Genomic DNA, 26,893 nt, shown 5'->3' on the forward strand with positions numbered 1-26,893 from the left:
GTCTTCTTCAATTTCTTTCATGAGTACTTTATAGTTTTCTGAGTACAGATTCTTTGTCTCTTTTGATAGGTTTATTCCTAGGTATCTTATTGTTTGGGGTGCAATTGCAAATGGGATCAACTCTTTGATTTCTCTTTCTTCTGTCTTGTTGGTATATAGAAATGCAACTGATTTCTGTGCACTGATTTTATATCCTGACATTTTGCAAGTTTTAACAGTATTGGAGTGGTATTTTGGGTTTTCCACATAAAATATCATATCATCTGCAAACAGTGATAGTTTGACTTCTTCTTTGCTGATTTGGATGCCTTTAATTTCTTTTTGTTGTCTGATTGCTGAGGCTAGGACTTCTAGTACTATGTTGAATATCAGTGGTGATAGTGGACATCCCTGCCATGTTCCTGACCTTAGGGGAAAAGCTCTCAGTTTTCCCCCATTGAGAATGATATTCGCTGTGAGTTTTTCATAGATGGCTTTGAAGATAATGAAGAATGTACCCTCTCTCCCTACACTCTGAAGAGTTTTGATCTAGAAAGGATGCTGTACTTTGTCAAATGTTTTTTCAGCATCTATTGAGAGTATCATATGGTTCTTGTTATTTCTTTTATCAATGTATTTGACCACACTGATTAATTTGTGGATTTTGAACCAACCTTGCAGCCCAGGAATCAATCCCACTTGCTCATGGTGAATAATCCTTTTAATGTATTGTTGGATCATATTAGCTAGTATTTTGGTGAGAATTTTTGCATCCGTGTTCAACAGGGATATTGGTCTGTAATTCTCCTTTTTGGTGGGGTCTTTGTCTGGTTTTGGGATCAAGGTAATGCTGGCCTCATAAAATGAGTTTGGAAGTTTTCCTTCCATTTCTATTTTTTGGAACAGTTTCAGGAGAATGGGTATTAATATTTCTTTAAATGTTTGGTAGAATTCCCCTGGGAAGCCGTCTGGCCCTGGGCTCTTGTTAGTTGGGAGATTTTTGATGACTGTTTCAATCTTCTTATTGGATATGGGTTTTTTCAGGTTTTCTATTTCTTCCTGATTCAGTTTTGGTAGTTTCTGTTTCTTTAGGAATGCTTCCATTTCTTCCAGATTGTCAAATTTGTCAAATTTGCTGGCGTATAGTTGTTTATAATATGTTCTTATAATTGTTTGTATTTCTTTGGTGTTGGTTGTGATCTCTCCTCTTTCATTCATGATTTTGTGTATTTAGGTCCTTTTTTTTTCTTTTATTTTTATTCTTATTTTTTTATTTTTTTAAAAGATTTTATTTATTTATTTGTCAGAGAGAGAGAGAGAGCAAGAGCGAGCACAGGCAGAGTGGCAGGCAGAGTCAGAGGGAGAAGCAGCTCCCAGGATGCTGGGATCATGACCTGAGCCGAAGGCAGCTGCTTAACCAACTGAGTCACCCAGGCGTCCCTTTTTCTTTTCTTTTTAATAAGCTTAGCCATGGGTTTATCAGACTTAGTAATTCTTTCAAAGAACTAGTCTCTAGTTTTGTTGATTTGTTCTGCTGTTCTTTTGGTTCCTATTTCATTGATTTCTGCTCTGATCTTTATGATTTCTCTTCTCCTGCTGGGTTTAGGCTTTCTATGCTGTTCTTTTCCAGCTCCTTTAGGTGTAGGGTTAGGTTGTATACTTGAGACCTTTCTTGTTTCTTGAGAAAGGCTTGTATGACTATATATTTACCTCTCAGACTGCCTTTGCTGTGTCCCACAGATTTTGAACAGTTGTGTTCTCATTTTCATTTGTGTCCATGTGTTTTTTCAGTTCTTTAATTTCCTGGTTGACACATTCATTAATTGCCTGGTTGAGCATCCTTTAGTAGGATGCTCTTTAACCTCCATGTATTTGCGCTCTTTCCAACTTCCCTCTTGTGATTGAGTTCTAGCTTCAGAGCATTGTGGTCTGAAAATATGCAAGGAATGATCCCAATCTTTTGGTACCAGTTGAGACCTGATTTGTGACTCAGGATATGATCTATTCTGGAGAATGTTCCATGTGCACTAGAGAAGAATGCGTATTTTGTTGCTTTTGGATGGAATGTTCTGAATATATCTGTGTTGTCCATCTGGTCTAGTGTGTCATTTAAGGCCTTTATTTCCTTGTTGATCTTTTGCTTGGATGATCTGTCCATTTCAGCGAGGGGGGGTGTTAAAGTTCCCTACTATTATTGTATTATTGTTGATGTGTTTCTTTGATTTTGTTATTAATTGGTTTATATAGTTGTCTGCTCCCATGTTAGGGACATAGATATTTAAAATTGTTAGATCTTCTCGTTGGACAGACCCTTTGAGTATGATATAGTGTACTTCCTCATCTCTTATTATAGTCATTGGCTTAAAATCTAATTTATCTGATATGAGTATTGCCACCCCAGCTTTCTTTTGATGTCCATTAGCATGGTAATTTGTTTCCACCTCCTCACTTTAAATCTGGAGGTGTCTTTTGGTAAAATGAGTTTCTTGCAGACAGCGTATTGATGGGTTTTGTTTTTTAATCCATTCTGATACCCTGTGTCTTTTGATTTGGGCATTCAGGGTAACTATTGAAAGACATGAATTTAGTGCCATTTTATTGTTACTGTATATTGTCTCTGTTCCTTTCTGGTCTACTACTTTTAGGCTCTCTCTTTGCTTAGAGGCCCCTTTCAATATTTCCTGTAGGGCTGGTTTGGTGTTTGAAAATTCTTTTAATTTGTGTTTGTCCTGGAAGCTTTTTATCTCTCCTTCTATTTTCAATGATAACCTAGCTAGATATAGTATCCTTGGCTGCATGTTTTTCTCATTTAGTGCTCTGAATATATCATGCCAGTTCTTTCTGTCCTGCCAGGTCTCTGTGGGTAAGTCTGCTGCCAATCTAATATTTTTACCATTGTATGTTAGAGACTTCTTGTCCGAGCTGCTTTCAGGATTTTCTCTTTGTCACTAAAACTAGTAAGTTTTACTATTTGACAGCATATGGACCTATATTTATTGATTTTGAGGGGGGGTTCTCTGTGCCTCCTGGATTTTTATGCTTGTTCCCTTTGCCATATTAGGGAAATTCTCTAATATTATTTGTACCAATATACTTTTTGCCCCTCATCTTATGGTATCATTTATCTCTTGAATTCTCCCCTCTTGATCAAGTAGTTGTTTGTCTCAGCTTCTTTATTCTCTGTCATTTGGTCTTCTATATCACTAATTCTCTCTTCTGCCTCATTTATCCTAGCAGTAAGAGCCTCTATTCTTGATTGCACCTCATTAATTCCTTTTTTTATTTCAGCGTGGTTAGATTTTAGTTCTTTTATTTCTCCAGAAAGGGATTTTATTTCTCCAGACAGGGTTTCTCTAATATCCTCCATGCCTTTTCTGAGCCCAGCTAGCACCTTGAGAATCATCATTCTGAACTCTAGATCTGACATATTACCAAGGTCTTTATTGATTAGGTTCCTAACCATTGGTATTGCCTCTTGTTCAATTTTTTTGTGGTGAGTTTTTCCACTTTGTCATTTTATCCAGGTAAGAATATATGAATGAGGGACGCCTGGATGGCTCAGTGGGTTAAAGCCTCTGCTTTCGGCTCGGGTCATGATCCCGGGGTCCTGGGATCGAGCCCCGCATCGGGCTCTCTGCTCAGCAGGGAGCCTGCTTCCTCCTCTCTCTCTGCCTGCCTCTCTGCCTACTTGTGATCTCTGTCTGTCAAATAAATAAATAAAATATTAAAAAATAATAATAATATATGAATGAGAGAATAATATACTGAAAGGGTGGCAAAGACCCCAGAAAAATGTACGCTAACCAAATCAGAGGAGACCCCAAACCAGGGACAGAAGAAAGGGCATAAAAAGAAATTATATATACATTAGACTAGTGAGTAGAACAGAACCACCCATTTGATTTTGGGTGTATTTTGGTCTCTTAGAAGAAACTATCTCCCAAAATATTAAAGAAAGCAAAACTTATATACATACAAAAATAAGGGTAAACACAATGAAGGGATGGAATATGACTGTAAAGATGAAAAGTAAAAAAAATTCTAAAAACGGAATTGATAAGTTTGTTGGAAAAAGAAAGAAGAAAAAAAGAGCGGGACTGGTAGAGAATGTGCTCAGGCTGGAGACTAGAACAAAGCCCTGTGCTAGATTTAGGGTATATTCTGATCTATTAGAAGAAATTGGGGATGCCTGGGTGGCTCAGTGGGTTGAGCCTCTGCCTTCAGCTCAGGTAATGGTCTCAGGGTCCTGGGATTGAGCCCCACGTCAGGCTCTCTGCTCAGTAGGGAGCCTGCTTCCCCCCGCCCCCCCCCCCCCCCTCGGACTCACTTCCCTGCATGTCCTACCTTTCAGAAAGTGGTCGATTTTCTGTTCCTAGAATTGCTCCTCTTCTCTTCTATCTCCTATTGAGTTTGTAGGTGTTCAGAATGGTTTGGTAGCTCTCTAGCTGGACTCCTGTGACCTGATGTCATTTCAGTCTGCTACTCCTCCACCATCTTCTGTCACTTCATGAAAAGCTCTTTTTAAAAATTTTATTTATTTATTTGATGGAGAGATAGAGAGAGAACAGAAGCAGGGGGAGGGGCAGAAAGAGAGGGAGAAGCAGGCTCCCTGCTGAGAGGGAGCCCAACTTGGGACTCGATCCCAGAACCTTGGGATCAGGATCTGAGCGGAAGGCAGATGCTTAACCAACTGAGCCACCTAGGCACCCCTGAATATGAGATTCTTTAAAAAAAAAAAAAAAAAGCATAGATTTGTGCTCACTTTGCTAACATATATACTAAAAATTGGAACGATACAGAGAAGATTAGGTTGGCCCCTGAGCAAGGATGACAAGCACATTCTCAAAGGATTCCATATTTGGGAATGAGCACCAGGTGTTGTATGGAAGTGGTAAATCACTGAATTCTACTCCAGGAACCAGTATCACACTGTATGTTAACTGACAAAATTTAAATAAAAAAATGTAGAGAGTAAAAATATTTTTAGAAATTCTACTGAAGTATCACATACATATAGAAAAGGGCATACAGAATAATTCCCACAAACCAGATAGAGGTTGGTCACCAGCCTCCAGATGGAGGGACGGGTGACCTGTAACAGGGCAGCCTTGGGGAAATGGGCCGTATCACAGGCTTTCCAGATTACACGTGCACACCTAACAGTTGAGGCCCAGCTGAGTTCAGTGGGGTTTCCCACCAAACGTGTAAGGAGTACCCCACACAAAGGAAGTCAGACTTCCCCGTTAGAAAGCCCCCCTCTCCTCTCCTGGTTATCCCGAGACTCACACCTCCTCCTGCAACCACTCTGTCCCACATGGGTCTTGCTCCCATAGTCTCTCTCCAAATCCCCCTCCGCTTACCCGGGTCGCTGTGTGAGGCTTAGCCCCCACATTGGCTGAAACAGCCAACCACCAAGGGTTCCTCAGTGCATCCTGGGTTCTGGGAGTCACCCATTGTCACAGAGTTGTCCCACTGTGTGCCCCTGGTCCCCACATGATGGACTGAAACAGGAGAGGCCAGGAAATAAGCTGTGTGACTTTGGACGCAGCTACTAGGGCCTTGGATGTTATTTTATTTGTGAAATCGGTAGAATAATGGTAGCTACTTCCTAGGGCGGGGGTCGGGGTGGTCTGTAAAGGGCTCTCATGGATTAAGGGGGCTTGTGTTCTGGGGTTTACGGGATGGCATCTTTCCAGTTTCCACCCTACGCAAGGTGGGAAGGAATGCTTCCCACCGAGCACTGTCAGTGGAAGCATGAAGATCCCCTGTGTCCCCGGAGCCAGTGGTAGACCCAGAGGGGCCACCTGCTGGGTCCCCACCCAGAGCTGCCTGCAGCCCTCAGCTGCACACGGGGCATCAAGGCAGTAAGTGGCCTTGCGCAGGGTTTATGAGGGAAAGTGTAGTCTCCTCTAGACATCAATCCAATTGTAAGAACTCCAATTAGAATAAAGTTTGAACTACGTATGAACTCAGAGTGAGAATAAGCAACAAATGCTATTTCTGGTTTTTGGTCTAGGATGTAGCACTGGTCGGTAGACCTCAGGTCGAAATAAAAATGTTGGGGGAGGGGTGCGTCATGGAGACCTGAAGACAACTAGCCAGCTGGAGGTGAAGAAAAATTTGGACGAATCAGAACAGAGTCAATAGCCAAGGCTTCTCTTCTCAGAGACTGACCTTTGGGGATACTTTAGTTATTGGGATATTACATCAGACACCAGTGTTTCCCAAAGCTCATCCATTAGTGCATAGCAGACATGATTTTTCCCCATAACTATTTCAATTGTACTATTTTGTTTTAAAGATTTTATTTATTTATTTGACAGAAAGAGGAGGAAGAAGGCTCCCCGCTGAGCAGAGAGCCCGATGCAGGGCTCTATCCCAAGACCCTGAGATCATGACCTGAGCCAAAGGCAGAGGCTTTAACCCACTGAGACACCCATGTGCCCCTCAACTGTACTATTTTTAATTAGTATTTTTCCTTCAATGAGTTCCTTTAAAAACAAAAACAAAAACAAAACGGCTCTAGCCTCACTCTGTAACATATATTTCTAATTGGCATCAAAGCCATTATGTAATATGTAACCATCAAAAGGAAAAATGACCACTCTGGGCCGCTGAAAACCTGTGACCCTTTGGAATATATTTTCTCCTGTCATTGACTTTGCAGATAGTGGGTCACTCCCAGCCGATCTCAGCAAGCTCTCTTCATAAGGTCCTGAGCTGGCGAGTGTCTCCAGAGACGTTTTTCAGAAAAACCCAACGCTTAGTTCTCATGAACCAAACCTACGTCCCTCACAGGGTTCCCCTCTCAGCCAAGGTTGATGGCGCTCCAGCAGGTCTTCAGCCTAGAAGACAGTGGAATCACTCTTGCCTCCTGTCTTTCTCCCACCCTTCTGAGTCCAACACGGAATGCTGTTGGCTCTGCCTTCAGACACGTTCCTGTTCTGACCGCTTCACATCGTCTGCACCTCCAGTCCCCATCCAAGCCTCTTGGTTGGGAGTCGTGAAACCCTCTACCTTGTCTCAGTGCCTCTGACTCACCTCTCAGTGTGTGTTCCTGATGGAGCCTGGGCCATGGATGCACCAGATCGTGCCACCCCTCCAACCGCGGATGTCTGACGACTTCCCGCCAAACCCAGAGCAACATCAGAAATCCTTCAGCCCTTCCTGACTGCCATGCCCTGCCCGTCCACGCCACGCATCTTGGCCCAGCGGCTCCTCTCTTGGTCGTTATGCTCAGGGCACCCTGGCCATCTTCTCCTTCAACCCAGCAAGCACATTCTTATCTGGGGATCTTTATGGTTGCCCCTCCTTTTTCCAGGAATGCTTCTCCCCTGGCGTAAACATGGCTTTGTACTTTCTCCTGCTTCTTCAGGTGTCTACTAGAATATTACCTCATCAGAGAGGACTTCTCTGATGTTACCGTGTTCAACAACATTCAGCTCACCCCTTAGGCTGCTTTCTTCTTAGCACATATCACGGAACAGATTACATTTAATGTCATTTTTTGTCTGTCTCCTCCCATTTAGAATGGAAGCATCATGAGAAGATGCTTAGGACTTTGACCTGGCCTGAAACAGTAGGCTTGGTAGATAGTTGGTATTTAATAAATCCATGAATAAATATTGGGCTGCATAGATACTATCTGACCATTATGGGCAAGGGTCTGGGGCCCAGAAAGAGCAGAACCAGGTAGGGTGCCCCACCTGCCCCAGCTCCCGTTCCTTTGTCCTAGAGTTGTACCTAAGCTTCCCGTTATGTGGGCAGCATTCCTCCCGATTCATATGTTCATTCATTGTTATGTAACGATATTACACGGTGCTCCTTTCTGTGCTACATGGGCTGCTGCCCACTACATGAATCACTGAATAAAGCCGGTAAGATCTTCAAAGTGGGCTCTGTTGAATTTTGGTTTTTTTTTTGTTGTTGGTTTTTTTTTTTTTTTTTTTTTCTGTTTCAAGAGCATGTGCTCCAGGATACATAGAAGTGATGCCTGGCTTTTGTGACCCACACTTGGAAGTCACATGGCAGAGTTTCCATGTTGTCTGTTGTCCTTTTGGGTGGTCACAAGCCTACCCAGCTTTTGGCAAGGAGATGACACAGATCCCTACTTTTCCACCAACGGAGCGTCAAAGAATTTGCAGCTATGTTTTTGGAGCTGCCTCAGGGAGGTATATTCAGTTCAGAGGGGAGTAGTTGGGGAAGTATTTTGAGGATAAAACTTTGAGTGGGGTGGGGGGGGTGGGATGGGCAGGTATGTTTCAGAGCCACCAAGAGACCCAGATGCCAATGTGAGAGACAATGGGAAATGCCAAAGGCTTGGGCTAGGAGAGTTTGAACACCTGCTTCAGGAGTCTCGTCTTTGTTGTGTAGACAAGCGGTGTCTACACTGTCTTGCTTACGTATCCCTAAGGGAATTTCAAAATACATGTTTTTGGGTTCATATCCATTTTTCCCCCATAATTTAAAAGTAATTGCAAAGGTCAGCAGCAAAAGTTTTCCACCTTCTTCTTTCTGTGACAGCCACAGTCCCTGCGGCTATCTCCCTCCAAGTCTGTGCTCGAGACTGGAGATGCTCCCGTGGGGAGGCGTTTTGGGCCAAGGACACATGGGTGCAGGGCATGCCTGCTCACTCTGCCTGGGCAAGACCTCAGTGAGTGGCCACTCCTGACTGCAGGGGGCGCCAGGACAGAGCGAGGTGTGCAGAGTCTGGAAGAGCTGGCTGTCCTCGCTACAGAGCGTCTGTATGCACAGCCTTCAGCCCATCCGCCCAAATTTGGGAAGCATTCCACACCGAGGCTGCTGCTATTATTAGCACCGTTGTTGTTATTGTTGTTGTTATTATTATTCATTATTACCCATTCAGTCTGCAGGCTGTGTTCTGTGCACCTGTGGGTGTGCATGCCCTGCGCCGGAGCTCAGAGGCCCCCAAGGTCAAGTCACTTTAGGCAACGGAGGCCCCAGAGCCTTTTAGTCTTTTAGCCAATTAGTAGCTAATAAACTCAGCCTAATAAACTCAGCCGGCAACTCGGGCCCCCAGGTTGGTGGGCTGCGGACGGAGGCTGTGCTGAGCCCCCGCATGGCTCCCACGTGACTGACTGTCCATCCATCCCCCCCCACCCTCCAGAGACCCCAGGGTGGACCCCGTGATGCCTGAAGAAAGCCAGGGACTTGACTTGCCCCGAGAGAGAGGCAGGCTTCTGTCCCCACAGCTGCTGCTCCGACTGTCCCCAACAATCACTAGAAAGTGGCCTCAGCTTTAAGAAGTTGAGGCATTTGCTTGCTGTGCGGGGACATGGGTGGACAGTAACTGACTTCCAAGAATGGATCAAACATTCGAAACCTTTGCTTGCTTTTCCCAGTCGCTGATGCCTGGGTCTGCAACAGAGCTCGAAGAACGAACCTTCCCCCTAGGGTTTCTAGAAGCCACAGAGACTAAAACAGAGGTCCTACTGCAGGAAACAAGTTTGGTTTTGTCCTGGGAAGGTCATGGGAGCTTCCCTAAACTCCCAGACTGAAACACCTACTATCAATTTCTTTATGTAATTAGATCCCTTCCAGGCAAGTGGGGCCTCCTCCGGGCCAGAGCTGAGCTCCCTCATTCAGAACAAACCTAACTCCCATCTCCAGCGTAATCTGGTCTGCAGAGTCTGTGTGTGTGTGTGCGTGCACGTGTGCCGCGTGCAAAGTAACGAGCTCCAGGTGTGACTCCCGGGGCTGGGGCCGGGTTTTTCCACCAGCAGACTCGGTCGGGGCGCCTTCTGCCCAGGCGTGAGTCAGCACACAAGTAGTTAAGTTGGCAGCTGTGCTAGCGCAGTCGGCCTCCGGGACTTAGCCAGCAGCACTGCTCGGCAGGGCAGAGCGGGGTCCTGACGCCCTGGGCTCTCCAGGAGGACTGACTGAGGAGCTGCTTGGGAACAAAACAGCAGCAGGTCTAGGTACGTAGCTGGGCTTTGATGAACGATGTTTTGCCTTCTCCCCGGAGGATGGAGCAATGGGGGTTCGTGGTTGCCCACAGACGCGGGTGTTTATTGAGCCCCCTATTTCTTGGGGGAAATCAGTCATAGATGGGGAGGGGGCAGAAAGCAGAGTCTTCATCCTCATTTATGTTTCCTTGGCCCTGGCGGTAGCCCTGGCACGTTTCCTTAATTCCTTAATTGTCTGCATTCCTCGGCTGGGAGATCAGGTCATTTGAATGTCAGCATTAGAAGAGGGGAGTCAAAAGGGCTCTTTCTGCTGTCTCCCCCCCCGCCCCCCGTAGATCTACATTCAGAGATAGGGATTCGGTTTCAAGAGCTGTTAGCTGAGTTGGTGAAGCTGAGGGGCAGAAACCCCACTTTCCTGGCCCGTTTTGGATGGCAAGATTTGTATCAGCAGTCTTAAGCAAACTTCTCCGAATTTTTTTTTTTTTTAAGATTTTATTTATTTATTTTGACAGACGGAGATCACAAGTAGGCAGAGAGACAGGCAGAGAGAGAGAGATGGGGAAGCAGGCTCCCTGCTGAGCAGAGAGCCCGATGCGGGGCTCGATCCCAGGACCCTCGGACTCCGGGACCATCACCTGAGCCGAAGGCAAAGGCTTTAACCCACTGAGCCACCCAGGCGTCCCAAAACTTCTCTGAATTTGCCTGAGTGAGAGCACGTTCTCGGAGGTGCCCCTTGTCTTGCTTACAGCCTGACCTCTGCTGCCTCAGGTGTCTGCAGCGTGACCTGAAATCACTCTGAGGATCCCAGTTCTTGTAGTGAGTCTACTCGCCTGGGTCATCCTGGTCTTCCCACCCCTTTAGATGACTCTGTTCTGTCACTCACAAGATAGCTGGAATTCTCAGTAGATGGGACTACCCTTGAAAACTTGGTTTGGAATGAAATTTCCAAGGATATAGGGACTTAAGCAACATTTGTGCGTATCTCATTCCATCTCTGATTTTTTTTTTAAGAGGTGGGGGTGGGGCAGAGGAACAGGGAGAGAGAGAATCTTAAGCTGGGTGTGGAGCCGGACATGGGGCTAGATTCCGTGATCCTGCGATCATGATCTCAGCTGAAATCAAGAATCAGATGCTTAATGAACTGAGGCACCAAGGTGCCATCCTTCCTCATTCTTTTTTTTTTTTTTTAAACTAGATTACCAGTTTATTATAAAAGGATATAATTCAGGAACAGACAGAGGTATGGGGAAGGGGTGCAGAGCTTCCCTGCCCTCTCCAGGCACACCACTCCCCCAAATCTCCACAGGTTCACTAACCTAGGAGGTCTGCAAACCCCATCCTTTGGGATTTTTATGGAGGCTTCATTACAGAGGCACGATTGATTAAATCCTCATTCCACATCTGTCCTGTCGCTGTGCATCAGCCACCAATAACTGACATCAATGTCCCTGATGATCAGGGTGATGTGTTCACTGCAGCCGGTGTCAACAGATGTGAGTTCAAATCCCCTGTCTGCGATGCATTAGTTCTTCAAACGTCCTTGAGCATTTGCTTCCTTTGTGAGTATGGGATCCAGTGTGTCACTATCTGGACTGATGCTGGTGCTCCAGAGAGACACACAATAGGCTCTGACCCCAAATCTAGTGGAGAGATACACACTCGTTATTACACAGTAAGTACCAGCATGGGAGAATGGATGCAGTTTCAGAGGCAGAAATGGGTTAAGCCATTCCCTTTATGCGGGGGATCGCTATTCCGAGAATTAGCATCTTTTCAGCACTGCAGTTTTCACGGCAATGTCACACTTGCTCTCTCTGTTGCCTTCACAATCCTGTCAAATGGGAGGACGAGGAGGGGCGTGCCCCCAGCCCTGTCACCTTTGCCAAAAGGAAATCATGCTGTGAGGGGACACCTGGAAACCTTACCTTGTGGGTTAAAACAGAGATGCCTGGAGCTGGCTTTCAAGGTTCTTCCAAACAGGCACCTTTCCAAGGCCTTTCTGCAGGGAGAACTTTGCCAGTCTTTCCCTTTTCCTCTCTGAGAAAGAAGCTCTTCCTTCTCTGCTGAGACAGCTACAAGGTCAAGAGTAGGTGAGGAAAATGGAGAACTTACCAAATCTCTAGGGCAAATACACTGTCTGGAGGGAGAGGGAGGAAGCCCAGCCAATCGGGACCACTTCTCAGGGCAGGCACCAGAAGGTTTGCTCGCACCAGGGTGGAATGGGGATTTTGGGAAAAATGGTAACAAAAACTTAGAGTTGGCGAGTTACCCGGGCTTAGGACCGAGACTGTTAAACAGGATGTGAAGAACCACCTCGTATCCGTAGATCTGAATGTCAAGGATCACTCTGCAGGGAAGGAACGCCGATACCCAGACTTCCTGCACCAAGGGACCCCTTAGGCTCTGACTCTAAGTCGTCCCACTCACCGATTTTCCCATTCAGCATGTGGGAATTTTGTATCAAATTTCTCCAAAGAAGTGGGGTCCAATTACCCATGTATCCGTGGTCAGGCGGCTTCTCTTCACACCTTACGGAGGACAGACAGCTTCAGTGACACGAACACACTTGAGAAGAAGGGGACAGTGTGGTCCGGAAGTAGTCATCCACCACTAGGTGACGGCCACCATTGAAACCACTAGAGGGCAGTGCAGAGACTCCTACTGGTGACCACGCGGGAGAATTTTAATATCTGCTAATGAGCTTTTTAGGATTCTGCCAAGGAATGAGGTCCCTTGGGGCCTTTGGAGAATCCTTGGGCACCTGTTTTGGTTATTGTTGTTATTGCCATCCATATTCTCCGATTGCTTTTGCAGACAGGCCTGGTCTGGGAAGGGCAGCTAACACAAACACACCAAGGTGTATTTATGATTATTTCCGATACAAAACAGAGCAGCGTGTTCCAGCCGGATATGCTTTCCTCCACCACCTGGAATATCCAGTTCCTGCTGCCCTGGCTCCAAGGACAACACTGTTATCCTAAACGATACTTACAAAATGTCTCATTGGCAGCTTGCGAGGTGTTGGGCACGGTGACGATTGAATATCAAGGAAGGTTCATACTGGTTCGTTGGAGCCCGCTGCACAGAGACCACCCAACCTCACTTTTCAGTGACTTCTTCAGTAGCTGATGGTTGATTAGCTGTGGTGAGAGTATTTACTTCACAGAATTTGGCAAATGGCATGACACACCCGGGGTTTTTTATTCCGGGAGAGCAGGTTGTTATAAACAGCAGCATACCACTGCCCATACTTGTGGCAGAAAAGTCTTTAATAAAGAAATGATGTGCTGGTTTAAGATATTAGGAGAAAAAAAAATGCTACTACCGTCCAACACGCTCAGACCCTGGAACTATGTTAATTGAATCCCAATGCACCATGTTTATGTCACTATAGTAATAAGAGGAAGAATTTATAAGGAAATCTTTGTAGCTGAAGTGTATGAGTACTCTAATCCTTTTGCAGCTCATGTACCTTTGGGGGTTAGCACAAGTAGAAACAACAAAGTTTCCAAGCTCTGATGTGGAAGATCATTTGCTGAAGTTCATCTCACTAACTTCATATCGACGATGGAGCCTGAGTACGGCCGGCACTCCCCACGGATGACCTCTATGGCCCGGCTGACTTCGGATCTTCTCGGAGAGCAGGGAAGCTGCTGAGAACATCCACTATAGAGGTATTCATTCATCGATAGGTCTTGAAGTCTCTCCTGGTCATCCTAAACCAAAGGAAATTTTAGAAAATGAGAGCTTCCCGTGGGTGATACAACCAAACAAGGGGAATTATTCATTAGCACCTCATAGGTGTCTATACTGAAAAAAGAAATAAAGGGAATTGTGAAGCAATCAGATTTAATCACTAAGTACACCTGACCTGTATTTCTCCATGAATTCTCACAACTACGGGTAGAGAAGGCAAGGAGGAACATCTCCAATTTACAGATGAAAAAAATCAATGCATCAGTGAGGCATTGTTGGGATTTGACTCAAGAAATCTTTTTTTTTTTTTTAAGATTTTATTTATTTATTTGACAGACAGAGATCACAAGCAGGTAGAGAGGCAGGCAGAGAGAGAGAGGAGGAAGCAGGCTCCCTGCTGAGCAGAGAGCCCGATGCGGGACTTGATCCCAGGACCCTGAAATCATGACCTGAGCCGAAGGCAGAGGCTTAACCATCTGAGCCACCCAGGCGCCCTGACTCAAGAAATCTTAACCTAGAATCCAACATCCCCCCCCCCTTTTTTTTTAAAGATTTGATTTATTCATTTGAAAGAGAGACCAAGGGAAAGAGAGAGAGCACGAGTGGGGGGACGGGGAAGAGGAGGCAGAGAGAGAAGCAAACTCTCTGCCGAGCAAGGAGCCCGATGCAGGACTTGATCCCAGGACCCCAGGATCATGACATGAGCTGAAGGCAGATGTTTCACCGACTGAGCCACCCTGGCGCCCCTAGAACCCGTCCTCTTCAGCCACCTTTTTTACCCTCTCCCTGCAAGACAGGTGACTAGATATTCAGCTCCTCTCCTCTGAACATGGACCCCCAGTTTTGTCGCATGAAAAACGATCTCAATTTTGAGACAACAGAACGACGGCTCTCATAATTTGATCAAGTTTGCTACATTCATGAAGCCAGGACTCTGTTCGGACATTAAGCGGAGGTTGAAGGAGGGAGCCAGGAAGTTCAAGGTTCGACAGGTGCAGCCATGGCCAGTACCCAGGAGTCATTCTTTCCTTATGCAAAATTTTCCTTATGCAAAAGAAAAACAAAACTCTTGCAGACCAATTTTTCACCTCTCCTCCTCTTCTGAGTTCTACTAGGAACCTTAAACAATGTTGCAACATTCTTGGAAGAAACAAGAAGTGAGTTTCTCTCCCACACACGCCCTCTTCCCATGTTGCTGGAATCTTAGAAGAAAGGCCACATTCATGACATTTTTGTTTTGTGGTGTTGTTACAAGCATTAGCCTCAGGTTCGCCCTGATGCTTTCCAGCCTTGATATTTATCCTTACGACTCAAACTGAATCCATTCTTCTCCCCACTGCACAGTTTTCTAGCTTTCTTCTTTTGCTGCATGGCACCCCAGGTCTCTCCCAACCTTGAAACACTGGAGTCATGTTTCATTTCCCCTCTTCTTCTTTTCCCAGCTTGACCAAGCGGAGTGGCAAATCCCGGGGAGACAACCCACACTTCTTTAACGTGGTCTTCCTTTCTACATTTCCCCTGTGGCCCCCGGAATACCACCTTGGCTGGGCTTCCCTCCCAAATGGGGTCTCCCCTCTTCAAGGGCTGCCTGTCTCCAACCTCATGGTGGCCATCAGGTTCCATTGCTTACCAGCTCCATATTTCTCAACAGGGTTAAGGCCCTAAGATTTGGAGGGTCCCAAGAAGGTGTCCTTCGGCCGGTTCATGATGTCCACTCTGACCGGGGGATGAGGGAGGTGAATCCTCTTTGAGCCTCATCCTGCCCACGTTGCTCCATTTTGTTAGCGACTGTTGGCAAATTGCAGCTCTCTTTATGTTTTTATCTTCTTCAAAAACATGCCGGGACCCTTTCTTGCATTCTAAGTTAAGATTTCCACAACCTGGCATTTTATTTATTTATTTATTTTTAAGATCTTATTTATTTATTGGAGAGAGAGAGAGAGAGAGAGAGAGAGAGAGAGCGCACAAGCAGGGAGCAGGGGCACAGGGAGTGGGAGAAGCAAGCAGACCCCCCCGCAGAGCAGGGAACCCAACACAGGACTCGATCCTGGGTCCCTGAGATCATGACCTGAGCTAAAGGAAGATGCTCAACCCACTGAGCCACCCAGGCGCCCCAGAACACGATATTTTAGAACCTCCAGTAACTTATCCCCTCTACTGCCTCTTTCATTGCTCTCAAAAAAGCCTGCATTAGTGGATCTCAAGGTCAGTGTCACAGTGAACCCGTGAGCCAGAGAGGCTGGACGGGCCATTCTTATGTACCACTGTATCCTGTCCTACCTCTGGCATGCCCGGGGTATGAATGTGGGAGTGTCACACGGGAATATCATATTCCAGAAGGTTAAGGTAGAAAAGGATTGCGAACGTCTGTCCTCGATGTAGCCAAACCACTCTGCTGACTATCACACGTATTTGGGGCTTCCCTTCCCCTGCACTCAGATGAACACTGTTACGTCAACATCCCCACCGCTACCTGGGAAAATCTGTTCTGTTCTTCAAAGTTCAGCTGCCAGTCCACCTCCTTCAGGAAGCCTTCCTTGATTTTTATCAAGCTAGTTATGATCTGACCTTTTTGCAAGTCCCCAGAACATTTTATTTCATAAGCTTATGTTCAAACCTTGCATTGTATTTATTCTGCATTTGTCTTGTATTCCCCTTATAATCAGCAGAGAGAAAGATTTTTTTACTCCAGTTTTTATTTATTTTTTTAAATTTATTTTAAAAAAGATTTTATTTATTTATTTGACAGAAATCACAAGTAGACGGAGAGGCAGGCAGAGAGAGAGAGGGAACAGGCTCCCTGCTGAGCAGAGAGCCCGATGCGGGACTCGATCCCAGGACCCTGAGATCATGACCTGAGCCGAAGGCAGCGGCTTAACCCACTGAGCCACCCAGGTGCCCCTATTTTTATTTTTTTAATTAAAAAAATCTTTCTATTCCCCTGGGCTGCATACGAGGTAGGACCTTCATGGACTGGCCTCTTCTGACCACCCTGGTCCTGTCTTGCCTTAGTAACCCCTTTGCCTTCTCCACTCTCGTGATGGCAGACAGCTTCGCACATGCCATGCCTTCTAATGAGGTGAAGTAGATTGCCAGAATGGCCATGGCCCTCCACCCTTCCCTGAATCCACACCTTCCGAGACGTGACTTCTCGTCAAGAGGTGGAGACCATTTCTCCTCCCCTTGAGGCTGGGTTGGCCCCGCGACTTGCCTTGGTCATACGATGGGGCGGAAGTTACAACAGGCCGGCTGGGAGCCTGGCTTGCGTGTTGCCACTTGTTTTCTTGGAAACTGGCCCAGCTGCCCTGTGAACCACCCTGAGCTAGCCTGTAGGAGGATGAGAGACCGTGTGGAACAGAGATGGACTGTCCCGTGGAGGCCACCGTAAACCGGCAGCTCCAGCCAAATCCAAGCCCACCCAGCAGCTCCCCAGATGAGCGGAGCTGCCCGTTGGCCCAGCCACTTGGCTAGCCCACAGAGTAGTGAGGCACACACAGGCCAGTTTTGTAATTACTTGGCAATCCGCTCTAGCTTAAGTGAGACTGTAAGATTTTTGAAGGCAGGAATTACGTCTTCAGAATTCTATCCTTTCCGTCCTGCACAGTATCTGGAACTTGGTAGATGCCTGAGGAATGTAATTAAATGAAGGAAGCAATTGAGTAAACCAGAGGCTGTACCTGGTGGCCTGCACGTGTTCGATTTGTCCCACATAGAGTGAAAGAGAAATATTTCGCCTACATTTGGAAAATCAAGAAATTTAAGATAAGCCTCACGTTACGAACTTTTCCCTAAAAGAAATGGAAAGATCCATCGATACTGGACCTTCATTTCCTCGTGGCACCAATGAGTGGTGGCTGTCCCCTTGAGACAAGCGCATGCTTTTGGCTGGGACAGTCCCCACTGATCCCTACCTACACGTCCTTTATTACCAAATCGGTGCCGTTCTGCTGTGTCTGCGAGTTTCTCTCAGCTGCTTACCTGCTATAAAGCACTCAGCACTCAGGGAAGCTGCTGGTGAATGTGTCCGCTCCCCGAGTTCTGCCTGCAGGGTGGGTGTGATGAGAGGCAACTTCTGTCTTCCAGGGCAAGATCGGAAGCATGGCTCACAATCTCATTTTTCTCCTCTGCGAGCTGAGTTTGTTATAGTCTCCCTCTGAAAGCCTTTCAAGGGTAATCTGGCTTATCACCTGCCTCGGCTAGAGCAAGGTGTTTTCTTTCATCTCATAATTCCGTTGCATTTGGCTGGAGGTAACGTCTTCACCCAGCGATGCTGGAACATGCCAGCTTTCTGATGTTCTGTCTCTTTCCTATTGGATGGCAGAGCCTTACTTATTTATTTGTTTATTGATTGATTGATTTCTTATTCTATTTACAAGGCTTAGAACTCATGGATGTTCAGCAGGAACACACTGCTTTAGGGATGCTAGTTGTTTACCCCAGCACCCGTTCTAATTGGTCAGGGCTCGGGCTGAATCAGTAGTTAAATCTTTTGAACATATCAACCCTGAACTTAACACATTGGAATGGAAAACATGCTAGTCTCCAATTATGCCTTTACCTTTGGACTCATCTGTGAGGCAATAGGCTTAAGAACGTGGTCACAGTGCTGTGCCCCTTGGTGGTATCAGTTCTCTTATGTAAACACCAACTGAATTATCTAATTCAGAAGAAGCTTTATCTCTCATGGTGCATCCAAAGTTCAGTTTATCAGGGCAGGCAAGGCAGATCAGCCTGTTTTCCGATTAGTGAAATGAATAAGCAGGTAGAACTCGCTCTGGTCCATTAGTCCTGATGAAATTAGTTGTTGCCTCATTATTTATAAAAGTCCTTTGGGATCAGACAACCGAGTTATGAGTTCAACCAAGATGGAGGCTGAAAGGGAACATAGTCTCCCTCATAAAGCCAATAGAAGGAACAGGAACTCTATTTTTTGTGTTGGTTATTCTTCCTTTAAGAGTATCCAAGAATAGGAGCACCTGGATGGCTCAGCAGATTAAGCCTCTGCCTTCAGCTCAGGTCATGATCTCAGGGTCCTGGGATCGGCCCTGCATCGGGCTTTCTGCTCAGCAGGGAATCTGCTTCCCCCACCCCATCGCCCTTCTGCCTGCCTCCCTGCCTACTTGTGATCTCTGTCTGTCAAATAAATAAAATCTTAAAAAAAAAAAAAGAGAAGAATATCTAAGAATAGACTAGCAGAGTTGACATCTCCTTTTTCAGCCTCATTGGAAATTAGGTTACTGTATGGGAATATTTCACATCTTGTATTCACCCATTGGGGAAAAAAATACTTTTATATCACAAAACTAAAACATAATCATTGCAAAACATTTTAATAGGGTTAAGCAAAATGCTGATACAATAAATAAATAATATAAATATATAAATAAAAAGTTCCCTCACATCACAATAGCACTTCAAAATGGATTAGTTTAATTATCTCTTTGTCTCTCCCTTTCTCTAATTATATATATATTTTTGACAGCTTTACAACTTGGAACTGCTTTGATTTAAACCCCAAGCTTAAAAAAAGAAAAATCTCAAAGGGAATGTTTTGAAATCTGTTGCACATTCTCCTGCTGTCTTAGATATTGTTAAGCAAAAATGACTCAGGTTGTTGCTCTGACTACTGAGCATTGCCATGGCTGAGTCATTGTCTCTACAACCTCCTTTACTTGGTACTCTTACTACCTGTGTGCAGGCTTCTAGAGACCCAGAGTTTTCCAGTTTTCTGCAGAAGAAAAAACATAGTTGGTTAGAATTGTTTGTTCATTAGAAGTCAACAAGTTCTGCACAGGTCAAATGCAGACTTTCTTTCACAAGTTCCTGTGGCCTGCAGACATCTTCTATCTGTTTCCCATTTGTAATTACGTCTTAGAGCTGAGACTGCATTAAATGTGACGTCTGAATTAGAGAGATTTTAGTATATTTTGAAATGTAACATCGAAACATACATCTTTTCATGTATGTTTCATCATTTGGATGTCTTCTTTGGAAAAAATGTCTGGTTCTTCTGCCCATTTTTAAATTGGATTGTTTGGTGTTTTGCTATTGAGCTATAGGGGTTCTTTTATATATTTTGGACGAATCCCTTATCGGACATATGGTTTGCAAATGTTTTCTCCCACTCTGTAGGTTGCTCTCTCGTGTTGTCAGTGGTTTCCTTTGTTGTGCGGAAGCTTCGTCTGATATAATCCAACCTGTTAATTCCTGCTCATGCTGCTTGTGCTTTTTATGTCATATCCACAAAAATCATTGCCAAGGCTAATGTTAAGGAGCTTCTTCCCTGACATTTCCTGTAGAAGAAGTTTATGGTTTCAGGTCTCATGTTTAAGTCTTTAATCCATTTTGAGTTAATTTCAGTGAATGGTGTAAGAGAGGGGTCAAATTTCATTTGTCTTTCTGTGGTCATCCAGGAATAAAACTGTTTGATTTTTTAAAAAATTTAATTTCAATTAGCCAACAGATCACTCGTTTTTGATATAATGTTCAATGATTCGTTAGTCGCGTATAACGCCCTGGGCCCATCCCATCACATGCCCTCCTGGATGCCCGTCACCCAGTTGCCCCATGCCGCACCCCCCTTCCCCAACCCTCAGTTTGTCTCGTGGAGTCAAGAGTCTTATAAGGTTTGTCTCCTTTCTCTGATCTGTGGCACTTACTGGACTGAGAGACATGTTCAAGAAGACTTAAGATGTAGCTAAGGAGTCCTCTTCATAAAACTGGTGTTCCTCAGATGTCTATGTTAATCAAAATGGGTTGGGGGGGCTTGCTGTGGGAAAATCATTGCTTAAGACAGAAGCATTTATTTCTTGCTTATGCAAACTGCGCTCCTGGTCTGATGACTCTCTGGAGCAGATTTCTTCCAAGTGATGACTCAGGGATCATGTAACCTGTCATCTGGAACAAGTAGTTATCAAGGTCATCAGAGCAGAGGAAGGGAGATCATGGAGAACGCACACCCCCTCTAAATGACTCTGCACTAAATAAATCAATCTGCAAGTGACACATGTCATTGCCACTCACAGCCCATTGACCAGTGACTACCAGGGACCCGGAGAGCATAACCTCCCTCCGTCCCCACAAGGGAGCAGAAGGCCAGATATGGGCAACGGCTTCAAGGCTCCATCACCATGACCTTGGGCAAGTATTGAAATTTCTCTATCTGGCAGGGGGCCACCATGGAACCCTTACCTCTTCCCACCATGCTGAGTCTAAACCTTTGGTTTCTTCTTAGCTTTGTGAATTTGATTGCTTTGTAGACACTATGTCACTGTCCCTCTAAGAATATCGGACAGCTACAAGTACGGGACAGATGCTTGGTTATACTGACAATATAACCTTTGGCTATTTGTTTCACTTCTCTTGGACTCTTTATTTTTTCTTTTAAATTGGAGTGTAGAATGGGGGTTAGGACCAGTGCCATCCTCAAAAGACAGCCGTGGATACTCAAGGAGGCAACTTATGCCGTGACTTAGAGCAGGGTGTGGAGCCTTATTACGAGATCAGTACACTCAGGTTATTTTATTTATTTATTTTGATTTTGATTTTTAAAAGGTGACTATCCTCCTTGCCCTGGCTTGGTAAGTGTCTACCTAGTAACAGCTCCATACATTGGTGGCGTCCTTTGTGTCCTGGCATGACTAGTCAGCCTAATCCATGCCAATCTCTCTCATCTCCTGACCCATGAAGTAGTGTCACGAACTCTGTAGGAGATCTGGGTCTTTTCCAAGACCCTCAACGCCCTTGCAGGTGTGTCTTACCTGCTTTAGCTCACACTCCATTGCTGCCTGGCTCTGTCTTGGCTCTGTCGTCCAGGTGGATCCTGCCTTTAGCTCCCACAAGCTCGAGATCCCTTTCTGTCTTCCCCTGTCATTGAGCCCTGGCTTTCTCTCTGAGACCCACGAGAGAGGTCTGGGCTGGCCTCTTGCATTTCTGGAGTTCTCCCTTCCTTCAGGGGGGCAGCTGCCCACCCTAAACTCAGCGCCTCAGAACCCAAACCCTGCCTTAGCTTCTGATTCTCACACGGGCTTGATTTCCAGCCTCCACACAGCAGGGGGAACATGAAACACCCCCTTCCCTCTGGTGAGAGGCCTGGGCATTTCTGGTGCCATCTAACCCTTATCACCATCCTAAACCAATGAAAACCCAGGATGTTAAGGCCCCCTCACGCATTATCCCTCTAGCTGGATACATGCGAGCAAGAAGTTTTTCTTCCTTCCTCCCTAGATCTTAGGTAGATTGTCCTTGGGAATGAGCCAGACAAATCCCCGCAAGAGAGATTGTGAGAAATGGTGTGAATTTACTCTCCAGCATGGGGGTGGTCCACCACGTCCCCTCCCCACTTGCTTTTCGGCTACTCTGATGTGGGGGGCACTATGAATGGTTGCCAGTGTATTTGTTCTGGGCAGGGGAGAAAGCAATTTTCACCAGGCAGGGTTCCTCCTCAGGCTTGGTTCTGCCCAAAACAAGAAAGACAAAATGCTTTCATGTCAACCTCCACACGGGTTGTCCTTTTTCCCGTTGGCTGGAGACAACACTGAGTCAGGCTAGACTTTTTTTTTTTTTAAAGATTTTATTTATTTATTTGACAAACAGAGAGCACAAGCAGGCAGAGAGGCAGGCAGAGAGAGAGGGGGAAGCAGGCTCCCCGCTGAGCGGAGAGCCTGATGCAGGACTCAATCCCAGGACCCTGAGATCATGACCTGAACTGAAAACAGAGGCTTTAACCCACTGAGCCACCCAGGCACCCCAGGCTAGACATTGATATAAGCAAACTTTCTGCTTCTCTTGATCCTCCCCCCGGCAAGTTCCATCAAAGAGCAATATGGTATTTTTATTTCCTGTACATCCCCCCAACCTTCCTCCCCTTGGGTAACCATCAGTTTGATCTCTGTATTTACAAGTTAGTTTCTTGGTTTGTTTGTTTCTCACTTTCTTCACCCCCTCTTCGTTTTGTTGCTTTAATTCCTCATATGAGTGGAATCAGGTGGTATTTGTCTGTCTCTGACTGACTTATTTTGCTTAGCATAATACTCTCTAGGTCTATCCATATTGTTGTAAATGGCAAAATTAGTTTTAATGGATGAATGATATTCTGTTGTGCATATATATATAATATATATATTATATAACATATTAATATGTTATATATAATATATATGTTATATATTATATATATAATATATAACATATATATTATATATAATATATTAATATGTTATATAATATATAACATATTATATATATTATCGATGGACTAAGTGTCCATCGATAAATGAATGGATAAAGAAGATGGGTGTGTGTGTGTGTGTGTGTGTGTGTGTGTGTATGGTACATGTATTCCTTTGGATTAGTGTTTTTACATTTTGAGGTAAATACCCAGTAGTGTGATTCCTGAATTATAGGGTAATTCTATTTTCAACTTTTTGAGGAACATCCACACTGTTTTCCATGGTGGCTGCACCAGTTTGCATTCCTACCTACAGTGCAAGAGGCTTCCTTTTTCTCCACATCCTCGCAAACATTTGCTGTTTCTTGTGTTTTTTATTTTAGCTATTCTGGGGTGTGAGGTGGTATCTCATTGTGGTTTCTGATTTGTATCTCTCTGATGATGAGTGATGTTGAGTGTCTTTTCATGTGTCTGTTGGCCATTTGCATGTCTTCTTTGGAGAAATGTCTATTCATGTTTCCTACCCATTTTTAATTGGATTATGTGGGTTTTGGGTGGCTCAGTTGTATAAGTTCTTTTTATATTTTGGGTAATAACCCTTTATCAGATATGTCATTGGCTAATATCTTCTCCCATTTCTTAGGTTGCCTTTTAGTTTTGTTGTTGTTTTTTTTTTCCTTTGCTGTGCAAAAGCTTTCTATTTTGATGTAGTCCCAATAGTTCATTTTTACTTTTATTTCCTTGCCTCAGTAGACCTATCTAGAAAACCATTGCCACAGCCACCAATGCCCATGTCTTCTTCTAGGATTTTTGTGGTTTTAGGTCTCACGTTTGAGTCTTTAATCCATTTTGAGTTGATTTCTTGTATATGGTAAAAGAAAATGGTCCAATTTCATTCTTTTGCATATTGCCATCCAGTTTTCCTAACACCATTTTTTGAGGAGAGCATCTTTTTTCCATCAGATATGTATTTCCTCTTTGTTGAAGATTAATTGACCATACAATTATATGTTTACTTCCGGGTTCTCTATTCTGTTCCATTGATCTGTGTGTCTGTTTTAGTGCCAGCACCATGCTGTCTTGATGATCACAGCTTTGTAATAGAGCTTGAACTCCAGAATGGTGATGCCTCCAGTTTTGTTTTTCTTTTTTCAAACTTGCCTTGGCTATTGGAGGTCTTTTGTGGCTCCACACAAACTTTAGGATTGTTTTCTCTAGTTCTGTGAGAAATGCTCTTGATATTTTGATAGGGATTGATTTAAATCTGTAGATTGCTTTGGGTAGTACAGACATTCTATCAATATCTGTCCTTTGATTTTGTGAGATGGAATGTCTTTCCATTTTTTGTATCTTGTCTTTAATTTCTTTCATTGGCATCTAACTGTTTTTTAGAGCTCAGGTTTTTTCATCTCTTTTGATAAGTTTATTCCTAGATATCTTATTATTGTTGGTGCAGTTGTAAATAGGATTGTTTTCTTAATTTCTCTTTCTGCTACTTCATTATTAGTGTATAGGAATGCAACAGGTTTCTGAACATTAATTTTGTGTCCTGTGACTTTAATGAATTCCTTTATCAGTTGTAGTAGGTTTTTTTTAATGGCAGTTATACTTTATTTAAATTTTAGAAAGGCAGTTAAATTTTTACATTATTATTTTTTATATAAAATTATTTTTAAATTTAAATTCAATTAGTTAGCATATAGTATATTATTAGTTTCAGAGGTAGAGGTCAGTGATTCATCAGTCTTATATAATACCTTGTGTTCATTACATCATGTGCCCTCCTTAATGCCCATCACCCAGTTACCCCATCCCTCCACCCAGCCCCCCTCCAGCAGCCCTCAGTTTGTTTCCTCTAATTAAGAGTCTCTTACGGTTTGTCTCCCTCTCTGATTTCATCTTGTTTTGTTTTTGCCTCACTTCCCCTATGATCTCTGTTTTGTTTCTTTAATTCCACATATGAATGAGATCATATGATGATTGTCTTTCTCTGATTGACTTAGTTCAATTGACATAATACCCTCCAGTTTCATCCACATGGTTGCAAATAGCAAGATTTTGGTTTTTTGGGTTGCTGAATAGTCTTCCATTGTGTATACACACCACATCATTTTTATCCATTCATCTGCCAATGGACAGCTAGGCTCTTTCCATAGTTTGGCTATTGTGGACATGCTGCTATAAACATTCATTTGCACATGCCCCTTTGGATCACTATATTTGTGTCTTTGGGGTAAATACCCAGTAGCATTATTGTTGAGTCATAGGGTAGCTCTATTTTCAACTTTTTGAGGAACCTCCATACTGTTTTCCAGAGTGGCTGCACCAGCTTGCATTCCCACCAACAGTGTAGGAGGGTTCCCCTTTCTCTGCATCCTCACCAACACCTGTCGTTTCCTGACTAGTTAATTTTAGCCATTCTGACTGGTGTGAGGTAGTATCTCATTGAGGTTTTGATTTGTATTTCCCTGGTGCCAAGTGATGTTGAGCACTTTTTCGTGCATCTGTTGGCCATTTGGATGTCTTTTTTGGAGAAGTATATGTTCATGTCCTCTGCCCATTTCTTGATTGGATTATTTGTTCTTTGGGTGCTGAGTTTGATAAGTCCTTTATAGATTTTGGATACTAGCCTTTTATCTGATAAGACATTTGCACATATCTTCTTCCATTCTGTCAGTTGTCTTATGGTTTTGTCTATTGTTTCCTTTGCTGTGCAAAAGCTTTTTATCTTGATGAAATTCCAGTTGTTTATTTTGCCTTTGTTTCCCTTGCCTTTGGAGATGGGTCTAGCAAGAAGTTGCTGTGGCTGAGGTCAAAGAGGTTGCTGCCAGTGTTCTTTTCTAGGATTTTGTTGGATTCCTGTCTTTCATTTAGGTCTTTCATCCATTTTGAGTCTATTTTTGTATATGATGTAAGGAAATGGTCCAGTTTCATTCTTCTCCATGTTACTGCCCAGTTTTCCCAAAACCATTTGTTGAAGAGACTGACTTTTTTCCATTGGATATTCTTTCCTGCTTTGTCAAAGATCAGTTGATCATGGAATTGAGGGTCTATTTCTGAGCTCTCTATTCTGTTCCATTGATCTATGTGTCTGTTTCTGTGCCAATACCATACTGTCTTGATGATGACAGCTTTGTAAGATTGCTTGAAGTGGAATTGTGATACCACCAACTTTGTTTTTGTTTTTGTTTCAACATTCCTCTGGCTGTTAGGGGCCTTTTCTAATTCTATACAAGTTTTAGGATTATTTGTTTCAGCTGAGTGAAAAAAGTTGATGGTATTTTGGTAAGGCTTGCATTATATGTGTAGACTGCTCTAGGCAGCATAGACATTTTCACAATATGTGTTCTTCCAATCCATGAGCGTGGAACATTTTCCATTTCTTTGTGTCATCCTTAATTTCTTTCATGAGTGTTCTATAGTTTTTTGAGTACAGATCCTTGGCCTCTTTTAGGTATATTCATAGGCATCTTATGGTTTTTGAAGCAACTGTAAATGAGATCGAATCCTTAATTTCTCTTTCTTCTGTCTCATTGTTAGTGTGTAGAAATGCAACTGATTTCTGTGTATTGATTTTATATCCTGCCACACTGCTAAATTCCTGTATGAGTTCTAGCATTTTGGGGGTGTAGTCTTTTGGTTTTTTCACAGAGTTTCACGTCATCTGTGAAGAATGAGTGTTTCACTTCTTTGCAGATTTAAATCCCTCTTATTTCTTTTGTTGTCTGATTGCTGAGGCGAGGACTTCTAGTGCTATGTTGAACAATCGTGATGATAGTGGATATCCCCGTCGTGTTCCTGACATTAGGGGAAATGATCTCATTTTGTCCCCATTGAGAATGATATTCGCTGTGGGTTTTTTGTATATGGCTTTTATGATATTGAAGTACACTACACTGTGAAGAATTTTGATCAAGAAAGGATGCTGTACTTCATCAAATGCTTTTTCTGCATCTATTGAGAGGATCATGTTGTTCTTGTCCTTTCTTTTATTAATGCATTGTATCACATTGATTGATTTGCAGATGCTGTACCACCCTTGCAGCCCAGGAATCAATCCCACTTGGTCGTGGTGAATAATCCTTTTAATGTATTATTGGATCCTGCTGACTAGTATCTTGGT

General features: G+C 44.0%; 1 protein-coding gene and 1 non-coding gene across 2 annotated transcripts in view; both read left to right on the forward strand.

The window, feature by feature from the left end:
• Nucleotides 1-4,733: 4,733 nt before the first annotated feature.
• On the forward strand, nucleotides 4,734-4,841 carry LOC132017026 (U6 spliceosomal RNA). The gene has a single exon (XR_009404111.1). It is a non-coding gene; the product is annotated as a U6 spliceosomal RNA (small nuclear RNA).
• A 4,957-nt stretch (nucleotides 4,842-9,798) lies between these two features.
• ASAH2 (N-acylsphingosine amidohydrolase 2) overlaps nucleotides 9,799-26,893 on the forward strand; it is a 99,403-nt gene continuing 82,308 nt past the window's right edge. Inside the window, exon 1 of the mRNA XM_059395807.1 lies at nucleotides 9,799-9,917. The gene's annotated coding sequence lies outside the window, so the exon portion shown is untranslated. The remainder of the gene's footprint in view (nucleotides 9,918-26,893) is intronic.

This window comes from Mustela nigripes, chromosome 4 (genome assembly GCF_022355385.1).
Source record: "Mustela nigripes isolate SB6536 chromosome 4, MUSNIG.SB6536, whole genome shotgun sequence".
NCBI lineage: Eukaryota > Metazoa > Chordata > Mammalia > Carnivora > Mustelidae > Mustela > Mustela nigripes.